Source organism: Macaca nemestrina, chromosome 19 (genome assembly GCF_043159975.1).
Source record: "Macaca nemestrina isolate mMacNem1 chromosome 19, mMacNem.hap1, whole genome shotgun sequence".
NCBI classification, from domain to species: domain Eukaryota; kingdom Metazoa; phylum Chordata; class Mammalia; order Primates; family Cercopithecidae; genus Macaca; species Macaca nemestrina.
In genome coordinates this window covers 62,742,728-62,768,090 of record NC_092143.1, presented here as the reverse complement: position 1 = coordinate 62,768,090, position 25,363 = coordinate 62,742,728, and the positions used below count along the sequence as shown (strand labels likewise).

Here is a 25,363-nt window from a genome sequence, read left to right as displayed (position 1 = left end):
AACATATATCTTCTTATCCCCATTGTGTAAATTCAACCCAATTACCACTTAATAATCAGAGCAACCACTCTAGACAGAATAAATAACCCCCTTCTTTGACTTTTGATTCAGTAGCATAAGCAGCCACATTGGACAGGTGGCAGTCTCAGCTCCCAGCATAATGGAGCGACTGTTGGGTGTCTTGTAGAAGTGTTTTTTCTTGGGAACCAAGACTTCAAGACCAACAGAACCCAAAGCTGCTGAACGGGAAGCCAGATTTTGACAGTGGATAAATAGTGACACAAAAGACATTCTGATTTCTACCCCTTGACTCCCAGACTTCAAACCTTGACTGTGAAAGAAGCAGAGCAATATACTGGTCACTCATTGAGAGATTTCTGGAGGACATAGCAAGGTCCTACAGTGACTTCACACCACACAAATATGTTATCACTGAGTTGCCACTGAGCCAGCAGGTGTTGCTAAAAGGTATTGCCACCCAGCAGATACTATAATTGAGCCTTAAAGGGTAATAATTTATTTTTTGAATGCGTACCATGTTAACATGGTCCCAAAGTCAGAAAAATACAAAAAGTTATATTCAGAGACTGGTCACCGTCTCTCTCATACACTTTCCATCCCATCGCCTTCCCTGCATCTGTTGAAGTAACAAATTTATTTGTTTACTGATGTGCTTTCTGTGTTTCTTTTTGTAATGATAAGCAGATATATGTAGATTTTTAATTTTTCCCTTTTTTACATAAAAGCTATAACCACATATATACACATATGTGTATGTATGCCTGTGTGTGTGTATATATGTGTGTGTACATATGTATATACATATGTGTGTGTGTGTATATATATATATAAAAAATTACTTGTACTTTGCTTTTTGCTCTTATCAATACTATCATCTGGAAATCAATCCCTATTAATTATAGAGGTCCCCTTTTTATTTATTCTTTCTCATTTATTTTTTATCAGTATCGTATTATACCATTGTGTACATAGCATTCTGTATTTACCAGTTTCTTCTGCTTATATGTTTAGGTGGCTTCCATTATTTTGCAGTTATATAGTGAATAACCTTGCCCATTTGAATTTTTAATAATGTTAGAGGTGTACCAAAAGGGTACATCCCTGAAAGTAGAATTACTGAATTGGAGGATACATGCATATATAATTTTCTCAGATTTTGCTAAATTCTCCACCACTGGGACTGAATCAATTGCATTCTCACTAGCAATGTACCTGTGGGGGTGTTGTTTGCCCAAAGCCTTGTTGAAACCTGTGTTATCCATTATTAGAGATTTTGCCCATCTCACAGGTGAAACATTGTAACTCTGTGTGTTTTCATTCTACGTTTCCCTTACTATGAGTGAAATTGGACAACATTTTATGTTTAAGGTTGTTTTTATACTTTTTAAAATTGTCTTTAATTTTACTTATCTTATTGAAATAGGATTCTTGGGCTTTTTCCTCTAAATTGTAAAAAGTTCTTTGTACATTAGTGGTATTAGCGCTTTTTCTATATGTGGCAAATTTTTTCTCTTATTTTCTCATCTGCCTTTTGACATTGTTTAGGATTTTTTTAACCATGAATTGGCTTTTTTTTTAATCTTGTAAAACGTATTAATCTTTACTTTTTTTTACATCTGGCATTTTAGTCATAGCTATCAAACTTTTCCTTATATGCGGGTTAAAAAGAAATTCACCCCAATTTTCTTCTAACACTTAAATTATATACATATGTGTGTATATACATATATACATATATATAACAGCATCTATGTATATAACCACATATACACGGTTGTATGTTTGGAGTTTATTTATGTGTATGCTGAGAAGAAATGATTTAATTTTATCTTTTTCACAATAGCTGAACAGTTTAACCAAAATCATTTATTTTAAAAAACACACAAAAAACAGAACTTTACTCCGTTGATTTATGATTCCACCTTCACTAGATTTCTATGAGTAGTTTTGTCTATTTCTGGACCTTCTAATCTTTCTCATTAGTCTCTCTGTCTTTCCGTGTGCCAGAACACTCTTTTAATTATAGCAACTTCCTAGTTTGTTTTCATGTCTTCCGGGACTAGTTCGCCATCTCCACCCCATATCTTTTCTTTTTCAGTGGTTTCTGGCTCTCACTGTGTGTCAAATCTTCTAGCTTCATTAAAAAACTTCTTGGTGTTTTTGTTGAAATTCCTTTACACATAAATTAAACTTAGGAAGGGCTAACATCTTCATTATGTGGAGATATCCCAACCAAACATAAAGGATGTCTATTTATTCAGATCAACTTTTCTGTCTCTCAGGAGCGTTTTATGGCTCTCCTCATTAAAATTTTGCTTAGTTTTGTTAAATTCATTACTAAATAGTTTATCATTTAAAAAATTACGAAAAATGCAACTTTTGATTGAATACATGATAGCCGCTTACCTGCTAGTGGGTTTTGGGAAGAATACATACATATATATCTTCCAATTAGTCTCCTTATAAATAGAAAAATACTGGTACTAAACCAGTTTCAATTTAGAAAAAAGGAAAGTGGTCTTGCTGCTTAGAATACAGGTTTCTTCAAAAACTCATAATATATTAGAATATCTGGTAATACAAGAACATGATTGATATCAATTGTATGTGTAATGGGACTAAGCACTTTCCAAACTGCATTGTCCTCGTAGGAGAAGTGAGTATAATACTATTTTTCTAGCACATTTTAGGAGTTAGCATTGTTCTAAGTAAAAGATTCAGCTATGGAAGGCACTCAGTCAACATTTGTGATTCTGAATATTAAAGCATACATACTTGATAGAAGAAGGAAAAGTTATTTTCTAGAAAACATCTATTCTATCCATGAATCAGGCAATATTATGCCCTATTTTGAAAATTAGCTATCTGTAGAGATATTGGAAGATGCATATTTTGTGTGTTTTTTTTTCTACTGACACCTGCCTTTTATGGGGGAGAGAACAGGGTAAAGACAAATAAGCTGACATGGAATGAGGTAGTTCATATTCCTCTTCCCTTGGGACAGATTTTGAGGCATGACAGCCATACCTTTGAGGTAATCAACATGGCCTTGAAGTTCTCCTAAGCTTGAATAAACTTTAGAGAGGTTTCTTTCTGACTGTAGGTTCCTGACCTCCCTTTTCTTACAGCATTCACTTTAGAAAACACTTCATTGTAAATTTGCATCTGTCCCTTTGAGATGTACATCTTCTGCAACCAAGAAATGTCCTTCTCAAGGACCTGGGAGCCATATCTTTGAAATGTAATCATTGAATGGCATAGTGCCCCTTTCTCTCAATTTCTGTGGGAGAGTAGGGGCTTAGCTTCCATAAACACCAATTAGCAAATACAGAGGGACTCAATGCATTGACTAACCACCCTTCCATACCCCACTCAACCTCCTTCAGTATTTCTTTATTAGTCCATCTCAGCACCTAAAAACTCTTTCACCTTTTGTTTCAAGAGAGTTGAGTTCAGCCTTTCAAGTATTCCTTGCAGTTTAAATCCACCTGGTACAATTATTCCTTGACAGAGACCTTTAAACATCAACTTGCTGTGCAAATTTTACAAATTAACTTTATTGATGCTAGGCTAAGGTATATAATACTCTCCAAGAACAATTATGCATTTACAAATGGCCCTTGGCGTACCTTAAATCTGTGGGTATAGAGAAAGTATTCATTTTAAATTGATATATAATAACTACTTTAGTGTGTGTTTCATGAAAAAAACAGATACTGACTCTTTGAACATAAAAATTATTTTTGTCACTCTGACAAAAGAAGAGTTTGAGAGAAATATTGAATTATACTTAGTAGGACACTATTCTTGAGACAGCTTCATTTTTTTCCCAAAATTTCTTGTAATTTGCTTCTTAATTTTCATCCTAAACTTAAACAACTGTGTTGGGTTTTACTAACACACCTCTGTGTCTAAAGAATAGCTCTCTAGCTCGGTTTTGCTGTCAATTAATCTTTTATTTTGAATATTTTTCTTTTGTTACCTATTTAATCAGTTTGGCCAACTTTCATATATACTACAAATGACTTTCCATTCAATGTCTAGTTTTTTATTTCATCTATTTGCCAGGTATTAGAGACATAAAGAAGATAAATGATTCATACAAGACAATGAATAAGAAAAAATTTCTGTCCTGAAATTTTTTTAAAGTATAGTGGGGAAAGAAATCAGTAAACAGATAACAGTAATAGAGTATACTAAGTTGTATGGAGCTATTTCAGACTGACTAGAGGAAAACATATACTGGACAAATAATCTCAGCCTTGATGGTGATCATGGCGGAAGTAGTGGATACATGCAGGTTTCTGGGAGGAAGCATCTCTCAAATGGGTGCCACTGGAGAGCAGAATAAATGCTGAAGGTATTGGTAGAAGGTGATGAAGAGGAGGAGTGCTGGAAGGGTAAACAGGAAGTTTCACATTAGGGAATTTAAACTTGATCTTGCGTGTGAGAGTGCTGTTGAGATATTCTGTAGTTAGAAACTTACTGGCATAATCCTATTTAGGATTTAGAAGAAAGGTCCTGTTTTAGTATGGGGAATGATTTGGAAGTTGTATTAAAGTTTTATAAACTTTTCAGTTTACCTTCTTAATAAATGTAAGAGAATTTAATTGTTGAGTAAATTTATTATTGTGGCTATATAACATGAACATAACACACTAAGAAGTGAAAATGTTTGACCAAACTAGTGATTATATCGTTATCTTGTAAATTATTATACTGTTATATATTATTTTTATTTTTAGACCAAAAAACTCTCAAAAATTGTGAAAATCTTTTAGCCAGGTTATGTTCACAAATGAAGTCACTGAGAGATAAAGATGTTAATAATGCACCCAAAGTTACAAAGTCGATTACAACTATATTTGATTTTCTAGCATAAACACTTTCTCCCTTACATAAAAAATCAGGCCTATTTCACACACAATTTTCTGAGTGGCAGTGAATTGTTTTAGTGGAAATTGAGAAAGATGTTTTGTTTCACATTGTAGCACAGAAGAAGTGAATGTTGGTCAATAAGACAATTCCTAACTCCAATTCAGCAGAAGCAGGAGCCTAGAACCTGGGGTGGGAGGAGGATGGAAATGAGAACATGATACCCCAGGAATCTGCAGCAACACTCGGGAGAGCTTTGGTCATGTCACAGTTTAGATCAGAGGTTAGACTGTTTACTTTCTGTTCTTAAAGGCCTGTAGCTCTAGTTAGCATGTCTTACATTGTGTAGTACTTCATAGTTTTATACTCCTCAAGCCATGAATTCCTTATCATAATCCCATTAGATAGTTGGGGTAACATTTTTGTTGCTTTATAAAATTAATCTTTAATATACACAACAGAAGATTTTATTGAGCTGTGCATCTGAGTTCAAAATAGATATATTCTTATTTTTCAGCCCAATGATTTAAGCTATTGCCACATTATATTCATTTTCTCTCCCTTAAAAAAAGTTTCCTTTTAGTATTCATGAAATTTACATGCAGTAACATTTCTGATTGTCTTTTGTTGCACTGAAGTACACCTATCCGACATAGACGTTTATGGTTAGAAATAAGCTCATAATTTGTTTTGATAGAGTGCTAAATATCTTTCATTTGTCTGGTTAGATTTACCCTTCACCCTCGTTCCACCCTGCTCTGTGGTCTGTGAAGCTGATCCATTTAGCTTGCTTAATGATGCCCTTGCCCTCTGGCTTCCTGTTGACTTTGATCAATAGGAGACACTAGCAGATCAGAGGCAGGAGAATGAAGACTGGATATATGTTCCCCTGGCACTGTTTTACTGTTACCATCTGTTAGCTGTATCCCTCTGGGTGACCTCTCTATGTTCTGGAAACTACTCTGTCCTTTTAGCACTAGGGGGAGTTAGGCTCCCTGATGCTGCTAAGTTAAGTTAATTACATTTTCCCTTACTTCTATCCCTAAACTCTGTCCACATTTTTATACATTGATCCTTTATTGAAGTCTTTCCAATTGACCCAGTTTGAACATGACTATTTAGAATTGTCATTTTATTGGCGTAACACATGAAAGTTGTCATGCTAGTGTGCGGCACGTGGTAATAGGAGGCCGCATGGTATTATTTAAGAGGATGGCATTGGGAATAACAGCCCAATTTCTAGCCTGGTTCTCTACACGGTGATGTTGAGCACATTTCCTAACACTTGTGTTCCTCAATTTTCTTATTTGTAAATGAAATACACCTATTTCATGAATATATAAGTTAAATATAAATATATATATGTGCATATTAGGACTTCGGTGTCAAATAGAGATATGAGAACCATAAATGTGAGCCACACGTAAGATTTTATATTTTTTAGTAGCCACTTTAAAAAGAGTAAGAGAGACAGGCAAAAATAATATTTACTTAACCCAATATAAATGTTTACTTAAACTGATATATTTAAAATGTTAACATTTCAAAACGTACTCAGTATAAATATGGAATAAAGAGGTATTCTACATTTTTTATGACAAAGATATAGCAAAAATGTAGTATGTGTTTTACACTTACAGCATATCTCAGTATGGACTACCCACATTTCAAAAGCTCAAGGCCCACACGTGGCTAGTGGCTCCCTATTGGATACAACAGCTTTAGTAGCTCTTTGAACCTACACTTATATTGGGGATCAGAAAACCTCACTCCGAAATATGGTGCTTCTATCCCTATGGTTCTCTGAATTTCTCTGATCTACCTAGAAACTAGACCTGCCAAAGAGAAAAACGATTGCCTTCCCTGAAATTTCATTAGCCCCTGAAAATTAAAACTCATATCACAGAGGAAGAGAGGCTAAAAATTAAGCACCACATCTGGAGCCCAGGCAAACTTTGTGCCAAACCTTTGTCTTTTCTGTCTCATTTAATTTTCAAAGAAAAATATTTACTAATAATTGTCTAAGTTTTAAAGCCATTCATTTCCCCTAAAAATTGTTTTACCATTTCTCAAATTGCCACATTTTCCCTATCTCCTCTTTCCCTCTGACAAAGAATATATGAGCATCTGTACCCTACTGGGTTATTGAGTAATCATCGCCCTGCAATTCCCCTGTGATATGTACATTAAAATAAATGTGTATGCCTTTTTTCTCGTATTAGTCGACTTTTTGTCAGTCCACTTGCAGTGAACCTCCAGAAGGTGAGAGGGGAAGCTTTCTCCTTTGGTCTCTACATTTACTTGAACAACTTATTTGATTAATCACTTCTCTTCATTCTTTCTGTTCACCAAAATGTGCTTATAGGATGCTGAGTAGCCAAAGTTCACAGGCAACATTTTTATTCAGTAGTCCCTGCTTATCTATGGAAGATACTTCCAAGACCCAAGTGAATGCTTAAAACCTCAGATTGTACCAAACTCTCTCTAAATACTAGCTTTCCCTATACATACATACCTATGATAAAATGTAACTTATAAATGAGGCACAGTAAGAGATTAAGAAAAATAGCTAATGATAAAAATGAATAATCATAACAATATACTGTAATAAAAGTTATGTAAATGTAGCCTCTTTCTCTCTCTCTCTCTCTGTCATATTTTAGGACTGCTGTTGACCCTGGGTAACTGAAACTGTGCAATGCCAAACCTCAGGTAAGGGGGGACTACTGTACATCCATGAATATCTGCTCCCACCATTTGAATTATATACTTAAGAAGTAGCAACTGTATTTTTTTCAAACCTGTTTATGCCAGTTATATCCGTTATTACAATAATTTAATATATTTGTTTATAAACCAATGACATAGCAGTATGGAAGGAAATAGAATTGTCATTTCTATAAAAATTAAGTTAAATGCTTTGGGAAGGATCAATAAAGAGACATTAAATTATGAAAAGTAGATGTAGTAGAGAAAACTGAAAACAAAATGTGGAAAATAATCAATAGCTGGAGGTATTCTGCATTCAGACCACTTTGCAAGTGTTAGGAAGTTCATACTCCATTTAAAGAAGGTGAATCTGGGTATCACACAGTGATCATATGGTTGTGTTTAATGAAAACTAAAATAAAATGTAAAACGCCAATATAAGAATATAATAGATATTGACATTATACCCACAAACTGTTGGGTATAATTTATATATATATATTCATACATACCTATACATGCATTCTACAGCAAGCCCCATGAGGGCAGGTATCACATTTGTTTAGCTTGCCACTAAATTCTCAGTGCTAGAATGGTGATTGGCTTAAAGTAGATGCTCAACAAATGTTTGTTGACAGATTGACTGACTTGTTATTTCCATATGGCACCTCTGACTATGCAAGCCAGTTGGTTTTTCAGTTTATAGTTTGCTGTCACATTTTTAAAAACATGATATTGTTTTATTTACAACAGATATAATTTTACAGTCCTTTTTTTTTAAGCGAAACATTTTAAGTCATCTAGAAAGGGAAAACTCATGCAAAATTTAACTCAGTAAATTTAGACTTGTTGTTTTATTAGAACAATGCCTTGCTGGGGGAAATGGAAGAGAATGAATAAAATTTAAGTCTATCTGTTCCTGAGAAGGTCAAAAAAGCTTGCTTTTCATATGTTCTGGGGAGCTGTGAATAAATATCCAACAGAGCTCATCTGGATTCACAATCTGTTCATCAAAAGCACCTAAAATTATCTTCTTCCTAAACATCCCTATTAGCAGACATTGGCTATGGTGATACACATGTATCAACTTGAAAAATTCCCTGAAACTACCCAAACAAATGTGGATATTATAGTTATTGAATTTACACCTCCCACCCCACATTGATGGTGAAGATTTAGTCACAGTGTAACTGAAGAAGTGTAAAGTAGTTAAGTCAAAACTAGGATCCTTCTTGAGGGACTTGCCAATATACTTTTTTCTTAGTTCCCCAAACAGGTCATTTTTAATGCAAATTTTAATTAAAGTATTACACAAATAAAAAGTGCACATGTCATAATGGTACAGCTTGATGAATTCTCCCTAAGTGAATATGCTATAAATGGTTCCAAGATCAAAATAGGGAATACTAGCAACAGCCCAGGAGCCCCTCTTCAGTCTTTTTATGGTCATCAGTCTTCCTAATGTAATTAATATTCTTACTTGATTGCTATAGATTCCTTTTACCTACATATGAACTTTAGATGAATAGAATCACCCAGTACGTACTGTGTTGTGCCTGGCTTCTTTTACTCAGTAATATTTAGAAGATTCATTCATGCATGTGGTTGTAGTTTGTTGATTCTTATTGATTTGTGGTAGTCTTTTGTAGAAATACACCACAATTTATTTATCTCCTTTACTATTGGTGAATATTTGCATTGTACTCAGTTTTTGGCTATTATGAGTAGCTCTGCTATGAACATTCTTGCATGTCTTTGGTGATCATAAGAACACATATCAACAGACATAGGTGTGAAAATTCTAAGTCATAAGATGTGCAGCATGTTAGGTTGGAATAGCTACTATAGTAAAATCTCTTCTGTATTGGGTTACTTTTCAAAACAAAAAAAAGCAAAGGGGATTTGGTCTTAGAAACTTCAACTTGTTGGTTGTTGTATTAAAAGATATTATATATACATCTATTTGTTAATCTCTAATTAGATTCCTTGGAATATTTCCACTTTTGAAGAAACATGTTAGCTAATAAATAGTTAACATTCCTAATGCATTTCATTTTTAAATTTTAAGGCTGTTATTATTTTTCAGAATTGTAGTCACATATTTACCAATAAAAATTCTGGGTAACAGTAGGAATATATGATATTCATAAATATGACTTATTTTCTAATTATGTCAGGACTTAACATGCCCATGGGAATAGAATTAGGAATGACACTTTGCCATTTGCCTTTATAAAATCAAAGACACCATTTCGTCAATTGTATATTATACTGATTAGAAATAGACTTTCTCACTTCAGAAAACCTCACAAAATATCTGTTCAGCCTTGTTGCTTTGCATATATAATTCTTTACTCCCAATGACACTTTCAAAATTCTCATATACATTTTCATACATACTGTACTCTTATACCTATAGTCGTTGCCATGTATATATGTAGTTTCCAAATTCTCAATGATATTTTAAGTCTCTGTTATGTAGACTGTACACAACCTTATCTTAAAACATACACGGATCACTTGAAGTCAGGAGTTCGAGACCAGCCTGGCCAACATGGTGAAACCTCCGTCTCTACTAAAAATTTAAAAAATTAGCCTGGTGTGGTGGTGGGCACATGTAATCCCAGCTTGTTGGGAGGTTGAGGCAGGAGAATCGCTTGAACCTGGAGGGAGACGTTGCAGTGATCCAAGATCATGCCATTGCACTCCAGTCTGGGCAACAAGAGCAAAACTCCCTCTCCAGAAAAAACAAAAACAAAAACAAAAAACAAAAACAAAAACAAAACGCCCTCAAGCACATTTGAAAGCTAATTTTAAAAACATTGTTTTATTTTACAAATCTAATCAGAAACAACCATTATAAAATCTATAATATCTTACAAGAGATAACAATGTTCAAACATCAAAATTTAATTTTTTGAATCTCAAATATGAGCAAATCACTCTATCTTTCAGAGGACAAAGCAGCAAATTACTATTCCAAATGGCTTTCTCTACATTCTTTCCACACATATTTTAACCCATGTTTTCTGACACCAAATGTTTCTGGTTTCTGGTACTATATTTCTTTATGTATTTACAGAATCTAACCTACTCTTGAACTATTTACGAACATGACTATACTTATCTGAATTAAATTTTTCTGCCTTCTCTCTAAGCTTTTGGTCATCAAAACTATCTAATTGTTAAATCTATTAGATTGGTACAAAAGTAATTATGGTTTTTGCCATTACTTTCAATGGCAAAAACTGCAATTACTTTTGTACCAACCTAATAGGAAATACTCAATTGGTTACTTCTTTGTCTTTGATGACAGTCCTTCCTTCCTTGAAACTAATTTTTTACAATTGTTTTAACCATTCCATTTTCTCAATTTGTTATGTACTTCACTGTGTATAAAATTCTATATTGATTACTCTGCAATCACATTCCCTCCATTTAAATATTTTCCAGCATTTGGACTACAGCCTTCCAACTCTGTATACTGTGCTGTAGCATCAACTATCATGTCCCCAAACCATATATGCAACTCAGTCTTCTTTCCTGAGAAATGTGTTTAAACCTCATTTATCCAATCACCTACTTACATAATTACCTACACCAGCAGTCTCCAACCATTCTGGAACCAGAGATCATTTTCATGGAAGACAATTTTTTCATAAACTGGGGGCAGGGGATGGTTTGGGGATGATTAAAGCACATTACATTTATTATATATTTTATTACATATATATATATATGTAGTGTGTGAATATATATATATTAGTCCCACATGGGGGAGATGGGAGATGGTGCCAAATCATCAGGCATTAAATTCTCATAAAGAGTTCACAGCCTAGATCCCTCACATGCACAATTCACAATAGGGTTCATGCTCCCACAGGAATATAATGCTGCCACCGACCTGATAGGAGATGGAGCTCAGGTGGTAATGTGAGTGATGGGGAGTGGCTCAAATGAAGCATTTGCTTTTGGGTTGAATAAATGAAATTTCTGCCTAAGCCAATGTCTAGAAGAAGCTTTTCAATTTTATCTTCTAGAATTTTTATAGTTTCAGGGCTTAGATTTAAGACCTTGATCCATCTGGAGGTAATTTATGTATAAGATGAGAGATGAAGATCCAGAGCTTTTGCACAGCAAAAGGAACAATCAGCAGAGTAAACAGAAAACCCACAGAGTTGAAGAAAATCTTCAGAATCTGTACATCTGATAAAGGACTAATATCCAGAACCTACAATGAACTCAAACAAATTAGTTAGAAAACAAACAAAAAATCCTATCAAAAAGTAGGCTAAGAAGATGCATAGACAACTCTCCAAAGAAGATATATAAATGGCCAACAAACATACGAAAAAATGCTCAACGTTACTAATGATCAGGGAAATGCAAATCAAAACCACAATGCAATACCACCTCACTCTGGCAAGAATGGCCATAATCAAAAAAAAAAAAAATGGATGTTGACATGGATGCAGTGAACAGGGAACACTTCTGCACTGCTGGTGGGAATGTAAACTAGTACAACCACTACGGAAAACAGTGTGGAGATTCCTTAAAGAACTAAAAGTAGAACTACCATTTGATCCAGGAATTCCACTACTGGGTATCTACCCAGATGAAAAGAAGTCATTATACGAAAAAGATACTTGCACACGCATGTTTATCACAGCACAATTCGCAATTGCAAAAATGTGGAACCAACCCAAATGCCCATCAATCAACAACTGAATAAAAAAACTGTGGTGTATGTGTGTGTACATATATATACAGACACATATGTACAAATATACACATAAATACAATGAAATACTACTCAGCCATAAAAAGGAATGAATTAGTGGCATTCACACTAACCTGAATGAGACTGGAGACTATTATTCTAAGTGCAGTAGCTCAGGAATGGAAAGCTAAACATCGTATGTTCTCACTCATAAGCGGGAGTGAAGCTATGAGGATGCAAAGTAAGAATGACACAATGGACTTTGGGGACTCAGGGGAAAAGGGTGGGAGGAGATAAGGGATAAAAAAAACTACAAATTGGGTACAGTGTATACTGCTTGCGTGATCAATATACCAAAATCTCACAAATCATGACTAAACAACTTACTCATGTAACCAAACATCACCTGTTCCCCAATAACCTATGGAAATAAAAAAATGAACAAACGTAAAAATACTGATGAAGCTTCGCTCACCTGCCCGCCACACACCTCGTGCTGTGTGGGTCTGTTCCTAACAGGCCATGTACTAGTACCAGTGTGTGGCCCAAGGTTTGGGGACGCCTGAGCTACATATCCCAGTTCTGTTTTAAATTCATTTTTTTCTGTATTTTCTGCTATGAACTAGAATTTTCTCTTGTGTCTCCTTTTTTAGTTAATGGTACTTGTTGGGGCTCACAAATCGACAACCCAAAACTATAATGCTTTGTATATGCTGAACCAAAGAAGAGGCCTCAAGGCTTTCTGTTTCACCCCCGTCCCCACAGTCTCTTCCTAAGCACAAAATAGAGTTGTATTCTGAAGTTCCATTATCTGCAAGCCTGGACCTACCAAAGAAGAAAACAATTACCTCCAGTCTCTTCCCTGGGTTTTCATTAACTGAACTCATATCACAGGAAGACTAAAGTCTGTCAACAAACCTGGACAGACTTTAGTCTCAAACCATTGTCTTATGCTCTGTGTGCTCAACAGCCTTTGTGCCAGATCATTGGATGTTTTTCAAGTCAATTGAATTGCCCTTAAAGTCATTTACCATCTTCCAAACATCATCCACACTTCTCCATCACTCTTTCTTCCAAGAAGTATATAAGCATCCATACCCCATTGGAATATTGGACAATCACTCTGTGATTCTCCCTGTGTGCACAGTAGTAAGAAATTTGTAAAGTCATCATTTCTCTAATTTAATCTGCCTTATTGTGAGTTGGTTTTTCAGTGAAACTTCTAAGGGCCAAAGGGGAAGTTTCCTTGGCCCCAACATACCCATGTTGCCAATTTTAGAAAATTGTAAATAGGTTTAAAAATTTATTAATACATTCTTCTTCTTTTATCTACCTTCAAGCACCAAAGGAATCACACACTATTTCCGTCTTACGTCCTTCTTTTCATTGCTAATGTATTTCACACATCCATTTTTTTTATGTACTGTTGTAATGATATGTCTACTGCTTTGAGAAACTCCAATCTTAAAGTCTTCCAATCCATTCTCTACATGCCAGGTATTATATGTGTGCTTCCCTAATAGGCAAGTAGGAATATGCACTTTCCTAACATGGATTATGCATATACATTTTCGATTACTTAGGATATGAAAATGAATGGAACGTGCTGTCTGTGTCCTCAAAGAACCCACACTTACAAGCAAGACATAACTGTAAATGACTCTAAGCAGATATAAGTACCATGGGGAATTAAAAAGAGTATTCATGCTCTCTACCATTTATTCATCAACTCTTCTGAGTATTGTTCTAAGCACTAGTGATACAGAACTGACCTGGACAAAAAGATGTCTTAGCTCATGAGTTTTATTTTCAATGACAGAAGACAGAGGAGTCAAGGAAGGTTTCATAGGGAGATGACAGGAGGTGAATTTTAAAATCACTATTTCTAATGGTTGTAAGGGAGAAAAGATTTCTTTATTTGCCCATTGCTAGGCTCATGGCTGATACTCCTATAAGAAAAGACAGATTAACAAGAGAAAAGCATAGCAATTTATTTAATATAAATTTTATGTAACACAAGAGCCTTTAGAAATGAAGACCCAAAGAAACAGGAAAAACTATACATTTTTATGGACAGTTGTGTTGAAGTATGATTGGAGCTTAACAGGTTATGATCTAACGGCAATGACTTGGGGGGAACTTAGCAAGGCCTGTTTGTTCAGATTCTTCTCTGTATTTATGTGTGATAATCCTTTTCTCTGGACATAGAAGGGACCATCCTGGAATGAGAATCTTATGGCCTACTTCAGAGAAAGGCCTGCTAGGGTCTGCTAGGTTTTATGCACCTCTTCAGGAAAAGAGCAAGGGGAAGAGGAGAGTGAGTTTTCTATTTCTGTTGTTTTTTCCAAATGCCAAGTGCCATATTTTGAGATAGTGTGTCTGTAGCTCTATCATGGTGAACATTATTTATATTTTAATAAAAGATTTAAGAATGACTGAGAAATAGACAGTTACAATCAGTGAGACTATTTTCTGTTGATTAAATAAACTTCCACAAAAACAAAGAGCTTGTACATTCACATCTGGACATATGAGGTTCCCAATGGATGTAAAGAGATTCCCCAATTCAAAGTCTTCTCTACCAAAAAACGTTGAATTATCCTCCAGCATCTTTCATTTGTTATTTCAATCTTTCAAGTAATAAACAAATATTTATTTATTCTCATGACCTACACTAGCAGATAAAGAAAGGCTTATCATAAGAAGTGACATTTTAAGGATTAGTAGGTCTCACTTTGGTGGGGAGAAGCAGGAGGGGGTGAAGAGCATATAATGTTCATTAGGGAATGTGGCTTTAGGGAACATGGCATGATTATGGAATTGAAACAAGGGCAGGAAGAGTGGCATGCAGAGATTAGTCTGTCGGCTTGAAAGACTTAAGATTTTTAAATTCAAACTCCAGAGACAAAATTATTTTCCTTCACATGGCCCTCAAACATGCCGGAATGCCTGACATAGAGTAGGATCTTAATGCATATTTGTTAAATAAATGAATATGAATAATGTTGGCACTAAGAATGCAACACCCTAATGTGAAGGCCTCAGAAATAGCCTCAGAAAAAAAGTCTCTCTCTGAACTTCTCCTACCCAACCTCTTTCATCCATCATTCTCCCCCAAGGATAGCCATAGAAACTAGAATTCCTCTTCCCCAAAGCAGGTCATAGAAACCAGAACCCCTTTTCCCCAAAGTCAGCCACAAAACATAAAATATACTCTTCACTTTCCCCCATTTTTCTGCGTATGAACTGGCTATAAAGAAATTCTCTGACCTACTTTGTTTGATTGAAGGCCCTAAGGTCCCCTCCTTTCAGCAAAGGTTCTGCGCCATACACAGAATAAACAAATGCTGCGCAGAGAGGCCAAGAAGAATCTGGATAGGCCTTACTAAGTGATATGGTTAGGATCTGTGCTTTTGTCCAGATTTCATGTTGAATTGTAATTCCCTATGTTAGAGGTGAGGCCTCGTGGGAGATGACTGGATCATGGAGGTGTTTCTTATGAATGCTTTATCCCCATCTTCTTGGTGGTGTTCTCATGATAGTGAGTGGGTTCTCATGAGATCTGTTTGTTTAGAAGTATTTAGCCCCTCCCTCACTCTCTCTTTCTCCTGTTTCTGCCATGTTAGATGTGTCCGTTACCTACTCACCTTTGGCCATGTTTGTAAGTTTCCTGAGGCCTCCGCAAAGCCAAGCAGATGCCAGCATTATGGTCTCTGTACAGCCTGTGGAACCATAAGCCAACTAAACATCTTTTCCTTATAAATTACGCAGTCTCAGGTATTTCTTTATAGTAAGGCAAGGATGGACTAACACACTGAGTTTCCCCACCTACTCTACTAACATTAGTTCATATTGTTTTTGTTAAACAGTGCTACATGGCTTTCATTCTTCATTGAATCAGTGCATGAAAATGGATGGCTTTCCTCATATCTTTGGGTGTTATTCTTAAGTTTTCTGTGTCATGTAAAACTATGGTCAAATACATCTATTCTGCTTTTCTGTTGTCAATCTGTCTTTGCCATAACTGTGGTGGCTGTGATTCTTATGGTGGGGAGAAAAGGATCACCCCCTCCACCTATACAGTTTTGGTAACAAGAATGGGATGGTTGGGACACCTGACTTGCCCCAGAGCCTACAGATGAAGTCCTGGGATAACTGACAAAAAGAAAACAAAGAAAGTTAATAATTTTTACCAATGTCACCTCCCCTGGATCTCTACATATAGTGCCCAGTTAAGAACGGAGAGTAAAAATATCTTCATATCCCTCCCCTTCCAAATTCAGCTTAGCAGGAGGAAATCGTTTGCTTGAATTATGACTCTTTTGTAAATTTGGCTTTGAGCACCCAGTTATTACTGATCCTTTTCCCTCTCCTGGACAGCTATTATTTTCCTGTTTATCTTATTTTGTGTTCTGAAAACGCGGCTTGGCTTGCCTCCTGTTGGGGCACACGGGTTATCAGGTCTGTGTGTACAGATGATAAACCAAAAGGCTAGGGACCCCATAAAAAGAATGCAGCTGAATAGAAATGTGGGTTGGCCCCATTTGTGGTTAGTGAACCAACAGCCACCAGCTCTAAATAAGTTATCTATGTATGTTTTCACTTTTTGCTGTCTTTGGGGATGACTCTGGATCTTCTGAAGACTGCATGTTTGTATCTCTTTGGAGAAGCTTCGTGCATCCTTGGTTAAGTCATAAAAGGTGTATTGATTTTGGTTCTGATTCGTATGTTAAGTAACATTGGTTTAAAAGAAAAATAAATCAATAAATAGGAAGTCAGAAATATTTGATGTTTGTCCTGGCTAAAATCTGATAAGGTATTTGAAAGAACTTTTTTTTAAAAGAGCCTTATGATCAGAAGTTGGCTTAACCAGCTGATATTCAGGCTGTCCTTTTTTTTTTTTTTTTAACAGTCCCTTCTTCTGCCTATTGGATCCTGGTTGTCCCATGGGAATATCACAGTGCTGACTACCAAAAGAGAGGATCTAAAGGAGACTTCTAGTGACCCTGAAACCCCTTGAGGAACACAAAAAAGGCACCAGTGACTCTCTTTTTCATGGTCCTGTCTTCCTCATGGACCCCCAAGAGTTGTGGTTGGGTTACCCTCAGGTATGAAGCTCTACTGTCTTTTACATTGAGATCCCTTTGATTTTGGGGGGCACCGATGGTTACTGTATGCTTCAAAAGGGCACTTGCACTTTGGGTGGGTGGAAACTGATTAGTCACTGACAGAATCTCTAACTTTTAAGGTGACAGACAGCGATTGCAATAAATGGTTATTACTGCAGGGGCCAGACAGAAACTGACAATAAAAGGTAATTTCCTACGAGAAAAGTCATTGGCTTCATTGCTAGTGAGAGGATCTTAAAGATGGGGCCATGGGTTGATAATGGGCTTATTTTTGGCAATTGGTCTCAAGAGCCCTTGAAACCAATGGATAAGTCTCCCATCAAGCAGTGAGTTCATCACAGAATGGGCTAGCTGGCACTGTCACTCACCACCCTGGAGGGTACATTCTTGCTGCTGGATACCCTGTGGGAGTGCTGCATGGCCCACTTTCATGGCATTTCCCTGTTTGGAAATTTGGAAAATCCAGGGTTCAACATAAAAATGGGATTCTGAATTTCTGGAAATCTACGTGCCCCATCTTCTAACTATTCCTGCCTTCTGAATATGTAAGTATGAGTCCTAGAAGTTATAGAAGTTTTGTTTGCTCTATTCATTAATGGGCTCCACCCTAAACTCAATAATCTGGTTAAGAAATTGAGGCTAAATTGAAAAGTTAGTGATCTAACTAAATTGGACTCCAAAATATAACTTTCTGGCATTCAAATGATTATTTTAAACAAGTTTTTGATTTTCCCCAAGGCTCATCTGTCTATTTGTAAAATCCTGTAGTAATTTCCTGTGATTTCATGTTGCCTGGGAATCCATTTTTCAATTTTTCTGTATGTCTCATCTAACTGACACATTTGAACCTAATTCCCTTCCTAGCCAAGGCTCTCCTGGAGAGTGGCTATCTTAATACACCTGTCAGGGCATGGATAGATTTTATAGTCACTCCCCAGACAGATAAGATCTAAGTTCAAATTAGAGAAAAATGCAATAAATTCAGTTTTAGCAGAAATGGATATTTTGTCCACCCCGATAAGCTCTGGACACATTCAGACTTAAAATTTAGCTCACAGTCCCTACAAAATTGACCTCTGATAATAGCTATCTGCCAAAAGGTCTTTCTTGAGGGAAACAAAACAATCAAACAAACAAAAATTAAATAAAAACAAACGTTCATTCCTTTTCTGTACCTTGAGATATAAATTTTCTCTTTTGTTCCTCCTCCTTAGAAGCCCAAACTTAGGGTTGCCTAACTATTGCCTAGGGCAATGGAACAGGTAGTTAAAGACTTATAATCTGAAAGGAAAGAGAAACTCTTTAAAAACTGACAAATTAAAAACTTAAAGTTGTAGAATAGAAGGATGAAACTGGAGTCCTAATTTTCACCACATACAAAAAGTAACTTAAGGTTGATTAAAGATTTAAATGAAAGTCCTCAAATTATAAGCATCCTAGAAATAAACCTAGGAAACATCATTCTGGACAATGGCCTTGAGAAAGAATTTATGATTAAGTCCTCAAAAGCAATGGCAACAAAAACAAAAATTGTCATGGGACCTAATTGAAGGGCTTCTGCATAGCAAAATAAACTATCAAAAGGTAAACAGGCAACCTACAGAGTGGGAGAAAATACTCACAAGCTATACATCTGACAAAGGTCTAATATCTAGAATCTATAAGGAACTTACTACAGTTCAACAAGCAGAACACAAATAACCACATTAAGAAGTGGGCAAAGGATATGGACAGACACTGCTCAAAAGAAGGCATACCAACAAACATGAAAAAATGCTCAACATCACTAATCATCAGAGAAATGCAAATCAAAAACACAATGAGATACTATCTCATACCAGTCAGAATGGCTGTTACTAAAAAGTGAAAAAAAAAAAAAAAAGAAAAGGAAAAAGAAAAAACAGATGCTGATGAGACTGCAGAGAAAAGGGAATGTTTACACAGTGCTGGTGTGAATGCCAATTAGGTCAGCAACTGTGGAAAGCAGTTTGGAGATTTCTCAAAGAACTTAAAACAACTAGCATTCAACCAACAACACCTTTACTGAGTATACATCTCAAAACAAATAAATTATTCTATCAAAAAGACATATGTTTGGCCGGGCGCGGTGGCTCAAGCCTGTAATCCCAGCACTTTGGGAGGCCGAGACGGGCGGATCACGAGGTCAGGAGATCGAGACCATCCTGGCTAACACGGTGAAACCCTGTCTCTACTAAAAAAATACAAAAAAACTAGCCGGGTGAGGTGGCGGGCGCCTGTAGTCCCAGCTACTCAGGAGGCTGAGGCAGGAGAATGGCGTGAACCTGGGAGGCGGAGCTTGCAGTGAGCTGAGATCCGGCCACAGCACTCCAGCCTGGGTGACAGAGCAAGACTCCGTCTCAAAAAAAAAAAAAAAAAGACATATGTTCATCACATATGATGACTCATATGTTCATTGCAGCACTATTCACAATAGCAAAGACATGGAATCAACCTAGGTGCTCATCAGTGGTGGACTAGATAAAGAAAATGTGGCACATATAGATGATGGAATACTACGCAGCAATAAAAAAGAATGAAATCTTGTCCTTTGCAGCAACATGGATGCAGCTGGAGGCCATTAAACTAAGTAAACTAATGCCGGAACGGAAAACCAAATATCTCATGTTCTCACTTATAAGTGCAAGCAAAACACTGGTTACCCATGGACACAAAGATGGCAACAAGAGACACTGGAGACCAACAGAGGAAGGAAAGAGGAAGGGGCACAAGGGTTGAAAAACTAACATTGGGTATTATGTACACTATCTAGATGACAGGGTAGTTCGTATTGCAAACCTCAGCATTAAGTAATGTAGCCATGTAACCATCCTGCATGTGTACCATCTGAATAGAGAATAAAAGTTGAAATTCTTTCTTTAAAAAGCTGAGAAACCTGCTTCTTTCTGTGCATTTGTGAATGTCTGTATATGTGTGTATTGAGAATGTGTGGTATTTTTTCCTGCAGTTTTAGTACCAAAATATGAGTTATATTTAATTAACTTAGAGAAAATAGATAATAAGCACTTAAGTGTTTTATCAAAAGGAAAAATATAACAATTAACTTAAATGCCTTTTAGTTAATGTGATCTTAGATAATCTTTGGTAAATAAAGTTAGTTTATAATTTTTGGTAAGATAGAAATGTTTTTAAAATTGTCAGCATTGATTGTAATGCAAGCATACTTTTTTTTCACAAGAGTTGTAGTCAAGTAAACTTGTTGCTTCCTAGATGTTTAAGAAGAGAAAAAAAAGTTTAACTTTTAACAGTTTTTGCTCCTGTGATATTTGTGATACCCGTGGTGAGCTAATGCTATGAATCAGCTGTTGGACTCTACCAAAACCTTCCACACATCTTGCTGTGAGCTTCCGTGTTTGGTTTTAAACTTCTGTATTTTGGGATCTGAGCAGGTAGCCAAGGTGAATGCTGAGGACATGTGTGTGTCTGTAGCACTTGGGCTACCAGCTGCAAGACAGGGCCAAACCCAGTATGATTGCATCCTGTGTCCAGTGTCTGAAAGGTTTTGGTTAAAACAAGGCTGGCTGATACTTGCTAAGCTTGATTTTACTTAAAAAAATAAAAATAAAAACAGAAAAATAAACTTAAAAAAAGACTTGCTTGTTTTCCATGAGCAATTTAAATATAATTATTAAATGAGTAAATGAGATAAATGTAAATAAAATAACGTTTATATATACATATATCAAATTTTCAAAACTTTTTTTAGTAATTTAAAGTCTTAAATTCATGGTTTGTTAAATGATAAGTAATAATAAATTATCTGAGCCAACTAAGTACTGAAACATTAATTATTAAGCATAAGTTTAAGTATACATACTTCAACGTCTTATTTTTATACAGTATAAAATAGCTAAATATATCTGGATTTGTTAGTAAACAAAAAATTGAGAAATGTATCTTTCTAAAACTTATGAAAGGGTTTTTAGTCTATAAATGTGGATATAAAAGTTAAAAATTACTTATTTCCTAGGTTTTCATGGAAATGAAGATTACTAAAAGTTAAAAATTCAGATTAATATATGTAATTAAACTACTAAATATATAAGAAAAAGAACATGCATGCAAAGTATACAAAAAGATAGATTTTTTGGTAAGGAAATTAAAGTACTAGAATTTTTCTTTTGTTAAGAAAAAGAACTAAAACTTTGTCTAGAGATTATTTAAAGGGTATTTAGGAGTGAATGAATGAAAGAATAAATAACATAAAACTGAAAACAAGAAAACTTGTAAAAGGGTTATAAATGATGAATCTTATCAAACTGATTTTTGTGATCAAACTGATGAAAATTAAACAAATTTATTATAAATATTTTTAAATGCACCTTAATATCAAAAGTACACTGTTAAAAAACTAGAATGTGGTTTTATCTTTTAAACAAGGTTTTTATGTAATACTAATAAGAGACAATAATTGTTTAAAAATATTTTGATTGAACTGTGAGACAGAGAGAAAGAGAGACAGAGAGAGAGAGAGAGAGGCTATGTTATCAGAATAGTTTGTTGTGCTTCTTGTCGTCTTTCTTGGGTCTTTGATTACCTAGGAAAACTAAATATTAAAAGGGTAATATTTTTCTATAACTAGGTAGTTTCCTGTGTTTGCTTTAAAAGTATTTTAATTATCACACTGGTGTGATGAATATTATTTCCCAGAGATCTGTGATTTTATTTTGATCAAGTATTTTTAAAACGTTTGACTTTGTTTTTTTTTTTTACAAACTATCCAAAATCAAAATTGAGTCTTTTTGACCTTAAACCATCTTTTGGACCTTTTAGAGGGGCCCCTGGAAGTTCAAGAGAGAAAGATGATAAACTAATTAAGCTTATTTGTTATGTTAAAATTATACGGGAAGCACTGTCAATTAAGAAATATGTTTAACTTTCTTGGAGTTATATTTCTGTGGATATGTGACTGACATATGTGTTCCAAATTTGTATAAAATTCTAGAAACCTAACATGTTACTAGTCATAAGTTTGGTTATTATATGAAAGTGTTTTCTGCCACGAAAGAAAATACAAATGTCATCATTATTATAATGAACTCCTATCACATCTTTAACCATTATATATATTTTATTTTATTATTTTATTTTGAAATGGAGTCTCACTCGGTCACGAGGCTGGAGTGCAGCTCACTACAACCTCCACTCACTGGGCTCAAGGGATCCTCCCACCTCAGCTTCCCAAGTAGCTGAGACCGCAGATGCACACTACCATACCTGGCTAATTTTTGTATTTTGTTGTAAAGATGGAGTTTCACTATGTTGGCCAGGCTGGTCTCGAACTCTGGAGCTCAAGCAATCTAGCTGCCTCTGCCTCCCAAAGTGCTGGGATTACAGATGTGAGCCACCCACCTTGCCTCGCCTCTTTAACCATTTTGTTTTCATCATCCACAGCTAAATGTTTTCTTCTGATGCTTCTTCTGAAAACTCTTTGCAAACATTTATAATCCTAAAGTATGTCTTCAAGGAGGTTCATGGAAGGAATGGAAAGAACTCTAACAAACACAGATTTCTGACAACTTTGAGGTCATATCTTTGGACTGGATAAGAGTTCCAAAACTCAAAGGAAAAAACTGGAATCATAAAATTTCTCACCTAATATCAAGCAAAACAAAAATTAATTACACAGGGCTGACCCGATGAAGTATTACAATATTTTCTACTTCATTTTATTCAAAACATTTGATTCTTTTTATGATTCATTTTCCAGATTTGATAAAACTTTTTTTTTTTTATTTTAAGCTAATCTATAGCTTACAGCAATTTGGTGATGTTACCTTTTACACACAGAATTGAAACATTTTCTTTTTTCCCCCCACTTGATCCCTTCCAAATTTGGACACTATTCATGAGTATTCTTGCTTTATGAAAATACAGTTATTTGCATAAGTTCAATAAGAATCTGTTCTTGTAACAGCACAACTGGAAACCTGGTTATATTACCAAGGCTTTGCCTGAAATTTTATATCTTCCAGTATGGCCAGATAACTTTGAGGAACTAATGTTGAGTTTGTAAAGTTGATAAAAGAACTTGGAAAAATTGGCCTGGTACCTTGTCTACACAGTTCCCTTATAAGTTTCCTAGCCTTGCAGTAAATAATTTCACTTTCTGACAAACCCAGAAATCTCAAGATATTGTGGAAACCTGGAGAAGAGAGGAATTTACCCAGTTTGTAAATGTGTTACAGGCACAGTCTGATGGTGCATCTTGCCTTGGCTTCTTGGCCTCAAGCGGCTTTTTAAAAGTCTAATGCAAAAGCCTTTGTAAAAATGTTCCATCAATGCCAACTTAAAAAGAACCTGTGTGATCAGTAATTATTCTTGCTGCAGTCAGGCCAAGTTAATAAAACTTAACTTATTTTATACACAAATTGGCCTTACTGTGATTATCTTTATCAAAATGAGGGCGAGTGGAGAGAAAAACTATTAAGCACTTGTGTAAGACTCTACCTACATGTTTTTGAGGGTATATTATCTCCCTACAAAATGGACTGGATCCAATATCTGGCTGTGAGTCTCCAAACTAACATTTCCAATTTTCTCTGATCCTTCTGGCTTGGAATCACTGTAATTAAAACTGCTTTTCATCTTGCCCTGCAAGATGAAACTGGGCCATTTGATATAGACTTCAGAGAAGCCAGCACAGCAGCTTAGATATAAAAAGGATTTGTGTCTTTTGCTGGGTGGACTACTCAGAAGTTTCACTGAGGCACCTGATGCAAACTGCAACCAGGAAAAATCTGTCACATTGCCACTGCCTACTGTCACTTCATCTGAAAGCACTTCAAGCACAGGATCTGAAAATCTTAACTGGCTGCCCTCTGGACTAAAATACTGAGTTTATAGTTCGTTCTAACCATCAGTGTTTATCTTTTATTTCCATAGAAATGTCTCTGATTCTTCAAATGATACAAAGACTTGACTATGGTGGAAGTCCATCTGCAACACTACTGCCTGAAACGAGACACAATGGTTAGCTGTGTAACTAGACTTGCCTCTTCTTGGGACCGAGGGATTGGTTCAGTAGCTTAGGAGACATTCTGTCTTCTCAATTTCTGAACTCTGAAACTTCTTGGGAAATTTTACACTGAGGAATGTTGGGACTTAAAAATAATACTCCAAGTGGAAGCCTCAGAAGCAAAGTTCCTCACTGACCTTCTCTGTCCTCTTATATCTCACCTCTCATTTTCCCACAAGGCTAGCCATAGAAACTAGAATTCCTCTTACCCAAAGCAGGTCATAGAAACCAGAATCCCTTTGGCCCAAAGCCAGTCATAAAACATAAAATATTACTCTAACCTTCCCTGATTTGTCTGTGTAAGAATTGACCATGAAGAAATTACTGACTTACCTTGTTTGATTGTAGGTCATGAGACCCCCATTCCAAAAAAGGTGTTGCCCCATACTTGGAAGGAAGAAAGGCTCCACAGAGAAGCCAAGAATAAGCTGAACAGATAGGCCTCAGTCTATTAGCATATCTTTTTGTTCAATTACAATTCCACATGGCTGTTACTTCTTCCTTGAACCTAAGCTTAAAAATGGACAGTTTTGCCTGTATCTTGGGGTTTTCATTCTGAAGGCTTCTGCGTTATGTGAAACTATGACCAAATAAATGTGTTAATCTCTTTATTATAGGTGCATCAACAAAGACCCTTATGATTTGGAGAAAAGGAATCACCCCATTTTTACCACTATAATAATAAATTGAAATCCATTCCTAAATAATAGTGGTTTAGGCTTAACATATCAAATCACAGTGTTTTTCAAAAATATTTTATCAAGTTTTTACTTTCGGAGCCACTATTAAGAGGTGCATGTTCTTGACAGTGTTTACACTTTATAAAATCTCTAGTCGCAGAGACTGAATAAC

General features: G+C 35.6%; 1 long non-coding RNA gene across 1 annotated transcript in view; it reads left to right on the top strand.

The window, feature by feature from the left end:
* The window catches only part of LOC105465530 (uncharacterized), a 223,009-nt gene extending 198,331 nt beyond the window's left edge, over window positions 1–24,678 (top strand). Inside the window, exons 5-6 of the long non-coding RNA XR_011616784.1 lie at window positions 7,560–7,608; window positions 24,379–24,678. This is a non-coding gene — a long non-coding RNA (uncharacterized lncRNA). The remainder of the gene's footprint in view (window positions 1–7,559; window positions 7,609–24,378) is intronic.
* Window positions 24,679–25,363: the final 685 nt, after the last annotated feature.